Below are 6,000 nucleotides of genomic sequence, written 5' to 3'. Positions count from 1 at the left end.
GGTAAGCTGTTCTTTATTTGAAATCCTTTCATTTTCGTAGGTTACAGAAACAATAGGTTTTTTTCCCATACATTTTGAATGTTACGCAACAATGCCGATGCTCGCCGATGCTCATATTTCGAGCTTGGGTTACCTGTGTTCACAGACCCTCTATTTTCTCTTCGAGTCCGTAGAGCGCACGTGAAGCATGGGCTCCTGCGTGACGCTATTCTTAATTTCCAAGGAAAAAGCTCTGGTTCAGAGGTTGCGTCCCGTTCAGATCAAAAACGCATAATAAAACCCGCATACTCATAGATCAGAGACATAAGTTTATTGGGCTACATATTTATTTTTGACAGGGTTTTGGCCTTAAAACTTCTGATCATCTTAAGTGCAAACCTCTAAGTGCACACATGATCCACAGTGACAGAAAGCATGACTTTTGAAAAGGTTTCCGTTACAGTTCATGAGCCAAAATTAAATTAAAATTCGACGGAGATTTCCAAACAAAATCGGAACAAAAATGATACAAATTACGCAAGGTAGTCTGTAAAGAAGGAATTTTTGGGAGAGGAGGGGGCGCTCGAGGATTAGAATTTAATTGGGTTCCTAGCGGTGTGCAAATCTTATGTCCATGTTTTGATTGTCCTTTCTACTCAAGATTCCATTTGTACAGACTTTCTCTCCTTTCGAAATCAAAGGTGGTGACTACATGCAGGAAATAGCGATTTACTGTAGAACATAAGCCTACGAAAGCAGCCGTCCCTCTTCGCTGACATCTCCTCTAGGGACATTTTTGGCTAAACGTCCCTAGCGGCGAGGAGCGAGGAGAGACAGCTGTATTAGCAGGCTACTAGATGAACACAAATAGCATAACTTGAGTTGATTTAGGTTGAATAATTTACAGTTTAAATTAAAGAAGGTATGTTTTTGACGAAGGACCCAACTGAACTAAAGAAAACGATGCTTTCGTAACCAGAAATACAGATCCCTTGCGGCGTGTTGTTTCATTCGTGCATAGCTTGCACTTTCTATGATTTGTGTTGTTTTGGCCTATTTGCATCATAATTGTTCCGAGCAAATTTGTTTCACTGAATATTTGATATACTTCAGTAAATAGTGAAAATTAATAATCCCCTTTGACAAAGGCCCCACATAACCTAAAAAGTACATTGACATTCATGACTGCAGATACGTATCTGTTCGGCACTGTCGCCATCTTCATAACAGTTTTGGAAGCATTCCGATTCTCCGCATTCAGCGGGATCGGCCATGTAAGCATAGTCAGTGTGAGATTTAATGGAACGCTTTCTACCGCATCGGCACTCGTCTGCGCAAATGTCAATCTGATGAATTCCGTCCCCAGGCAAAAAGCAGTCCTGGAAGCAGCTTCCACAGGCATTGTCAGTCAAGTACTCTTGCGCAGAATTAGCTGGGTCGGCCTCTAGAATTCAAAAAGCGAAAAAAGTTTTTAGTTTTCGCAATGAAACCTTTAAGGGCGAAAAAAGATCATTTAATTCTAACCATGCCGACCAGTGGCTGTACAAAAGCTATTGAAAAAAAGGCAAGGTTTTTTCGGCTGTTTTCCTAAGTAAGAGAATAAATAGGTAATCAAGTGCGTACTAGTGCAACAATACTTGCTTAGTGCACCAACATGACCAAAGTATACAAAAGTAAGTAAATAAGTAAGAAATTGTACAATTCCTACAATGTATTTGCTTGGTCAGCATCAACAATAGCCGCCGTTTCCTTGTTTTTGCTGCACGACTGATGGATGAGGTGATCACCTCGACAAGATATACACTCGGTTATGCATAAATTACCCCATTTCATCATAACCTCTTATAACCAAACATTATCAGTAAGGCATATTGTTATTTATGTCGATACAATATGCCTTCGTGGTCTACATGTTTGGTCTTCCGACTCGCATCAATCAAACTTCTCTTTCTGAAGAACCAATCATTTCTATCGTCCTGAAGAAGTGTTCGTATAAAGGAGCATGCGATCCCCCGTTCGCGTCCTCTTGCCTTCATCATTACGACGATTACATCTCTGCGAAAAAAATTTCCTTCCCCCTATCCCTCTTTGCCATGAATCGAGAGATTTTCTATACGTTTATGACTTAGTTTATTCATTGGGCGAATTTCTTGCCCCACCTTTGCTGAAAATAACATTTTGCATTTTGTATTTTGAGTTGCCGGGAAAGGTTCTGGCATTGGCCGGTTAAAGCGTCAGGGAGGATCAGGTCATGAAACGTGAAAGAAAGCTCAATCATAGTCTCCTTTTTGTTTGGAAGAAGTTAAGGGAAAAATACCACACTTATGCTTAAATTGAGGGTTGGAAAACAGACCAAGAAATCTGTGCTCACCCTGGTGCCTGGTGCTCACCTTTATCAGAACGAATGGGCGAAATGCGACGACACGTAACGATGGCAAAAATAACTGCCAGCAGCATGAGAGCAAACGTGGTCTTCATGACGGCGTAATCAGGCTCAACAATATACAAAACCTAAAAGATAACACAAAATAGAGGAGCAAAATTCCAACAGTGAGAGCTGCTACCAGATTGAGTGAAACATAAAGATAACGGTTCAAAACAATCGCTGATGATGACGTCACCGTACTTACAATGTGTCTTTCTAGAGATTACCCAGTGCTATACCCAGCACTTTTGAAAATGACGGAGTTGTTGTGTTGATGCTTTGTATAATTGATATAAACCGCTTAGATATTAAACTTGAAACTAGCAATAGTTATACAGGCTCGCTTTTTTTTCCATCAAGAATGTCAGGAAACTAGCGAAGAGTTTCAATGTTCTTCACGTTACCATAAATTACATGTTGAGGCACCAGATAACCTCAAGATTTACTTTCGGGGAAAACTTCTCGTTCTGGGATTCTTATTGAGAGATTTGGCCGATCAATCTCCCCGACCACGCCTTTCAACCAGGACTTAAACCTTGAGCTACTGGCCAATTTCGATTGAAGACGGCATATTCCTCCCGACCGTGGAGAAATATTACTTAATTCTGCTCTCTTATATATTCCGTCCGACCAGAAGATAATCATGCTTTAAAATAATTTGTACAGCAAGTATAAGAGGATTCTTACCTCTCAATCTTTATGCAATTAGCAATGAAAGGGGCTCACAAATTATTTCTGTATTTCCCTTTGGGTCAATGAAGTATACAACTTTATTGAAGGTTACTACAGACTATACGTTTTTGGTATCGTAAAATATGATGAACGTGTTAGTACAAAGTAAAAATAAATGTGGGAACGAAGTGCCTTCAAGAGTCATCACATTGCCTTAAATGGACGGTTTCGGAAAGGCACGGATCAAGACCTTTTTAGGCAAGACTAAAATTTTTCCATTTCGGTTTTCTTTTGATACTTTTCAATAACAGGAGCCGGCAACTCTTTCCAAACTTATATTTCAATAAAAAATGTCTTGTTATTGCCCTGAAAATTGTTAATTAAAGTTACGTTCGTTAATCTTTTCCCGTTTGATTAAGTGCGCACCCTGTACTGATAGTTCGTTAAGTCGTAACGGCGCGTTTATCGTTAGCATCCGTTCAGCTGCTTAGCTTTGCGGTAAGCCTATAGTTTCATATTTAAATTGTGGATTCTCTGAAATAATTATTGCCCCATGTTTGCCCCATTTCAAGCTGTTTCTTACTAAGCTTGTAAAGACATTTTTTCTGACAACGTTTCACTTAATCTTTTGCGATGTGTCTTTCAGAAACAGCCGCCTTCAAGTCCTTGAATATCAAGAAAAGTTGCTTTTGTGAACTCGTCACCTGTATAGCGATCTATAAAGATCTATTCAGCTTCACTAAATGCAATTATAAGGCTACAATGTAATAACAAGCCTAAATGTTATTCAATTTAACGCTAAAAGTAGAACATCAACCAAGCTGTAATTTGAGAACGTCTAAGAGTAAATGAAATGGCAACTGAGTAATAAAATACGAACCGTCGAACATTTTTTTAACATTTTTTTGCCGATAGACTCAGTCTAAAGCATCTAGAGCTGTTTTCTGGTGAAAAGGCTGACAGCAAATAGGCCGTTACCCCGGCCTCATTGCTCCCCGTTGGTGTGATTTTTCGCGAATGATAAGAGGAGGGTGACGAGGGTGCATGTATATTCGCCAGCTAGCCTGAGAAAATCGTACATTTATGTCGTACGATATATTAAGTTCAGCAGTAAAATCCCATATAAAATCTTTTTCTACCTAGGACTTTTCTCAGGAACTTTGAGTCCCACCTAATCAATGAAGCCTGTAGTCATTATATATAGTTAAGGGGGTAAGTGTCGCTTTAAAGAGGCCATGTCATGATAAGTTTGACGGTTTTTGAGCTGTTACCAAGTATTCTCAGTAACTGATATTTTGTCATAATTGGAACTCTAACTGAATGATATCAAATGATTCTATCAAAGAGAAAACAAAGCACGAACGGCTTATTTGGTCATTTCTCAACAGCATAAATTCGTGATATCTCAATAAACCCGATGAAGACTGGTATTGGCGAGTCGAAATATCGCAACTTAACTCTATTTCACGTTGTTTGATCAGTCCCAGCAAAAGTCTTCTTGACTGTAACGTTTTTAATTTTATCTATTTTGACTGATCACGATCTTTTTGGATCCCACGTTCAGCAAGATTGTTCGTACACGGTTTTTGCAGTGTTTTTTTTTTCCTTAACTAAACACAGCATATAAGGTTAGTTGCCCCAATTTTTTCAAGTTGTAATGCGTTTCCATCCTAGCCATCGAAAGCCAGACATGCATTATAAGTTGAAGCATAGAAATAATTAAGTAATTTCAATGACATTGAACCGCACCGTTATTTTAAGGTTTTCTTTCATTTCAATGTGTTTCTAAGGTTTTAAACAGTACTGAACAAAACCTGGTGAAATAGCTCAAAATTTTGCTTTCTGCGCTTTCGAATTCGAAAGCTGTAAGCAGAGATCAGGGATGAAACTACAGACATCGAAGTGCTCGACTTGTTAATTATTCTCTAGCCCGTTTGACGGTATCGCGCTCTTTGAGTTATAGTTCAAAAAGCCTTGCCCTTCTACAGAAGTTCGCAGTAAATGCTGTCTATGACGTTAAATCTGATGACGTCACAAGTGACAAAGGGACGTGAAAGTTATTCATCGAATTTCCTACTTCTTCCCTTCTTCACGGCATGATCAAAAGAAATAGTAGGATTCCTCGGAAACGGTTTGAGCTAACAGGTAACGGCTAGGTGGGCCAGCTTTGACAACTACTAAATGTTACACTTCTTTTCGCTTCAGGTTTTACAAGCTAGAATCTAAGGTATTACATAGCCAAGTTGTTTGCTTTGAGCTTTAATTGCATTAAATTAGCAACGGGCTTATCATATTAATTAAGGCTCTCAGTTGGCGTTAAGGCTTATTATATTTTATATGGTTGGTGTTTCACAAAGGGAACAACTGCCCTGTCAAACTTCGTCAGTTGGATGTTAGCCGACATTCGAGCTCGGCTGAGTACGCATTAAAACAAAAAGAAAACCCCAGCTCATGATTCAGCTTATGTTCCTCAAAACTATCTTTGAATTCATGTTTAACACGTACGGCTCGACCGGTAGTCTTCCCACGGAAAAAAGTTTCAAATGTTATATTTGACGATGTATTTGATACTTGGCGAAGAGGTCTCGTAGTCAACGAGACGAGCAAGCGTCCAGGGGCCAGCTCCGTTATCTTTTTCATTCTTTTCTCTCTCTCTCTTTTTAAGAAATTCTTTTTCTCTCTCTTCACCTGAAGTCCACGAAGTTTTGGGTTACACGTGTTTACATGTATTTTAATTTTTTGAACAAAGATAATTTTAACAGATCGCCAGTTTTATTTCCTTCTTTTACCGATGGATCTTTATGAGACTCATAATTTTGAATTAATCACTGGGCTACCCAGTATTGAAACAGTAAACTCCCATTTTTTTTTCCGTCTAAACTCGTACACGAGACATTTACAGTGGCGAGGAAAATTTACGTTTT

Source organism: Porites lutea, chromosome 2 (genome assembly GCF_958299795.1).
Source record: "Porites lutea chromosome 2, jaPorLute2.1, whole genome shotgun sequence".
Taxonomy (NCBI): domain Eukaryota; kingdom Metazoa; phylum Cnidaria; class Anthozoa; order Scleractinia; family Poritidae; genus Porites; species Porites lutea.
This window is presented reverse-complemented; position numbering follows the sequence as displayed.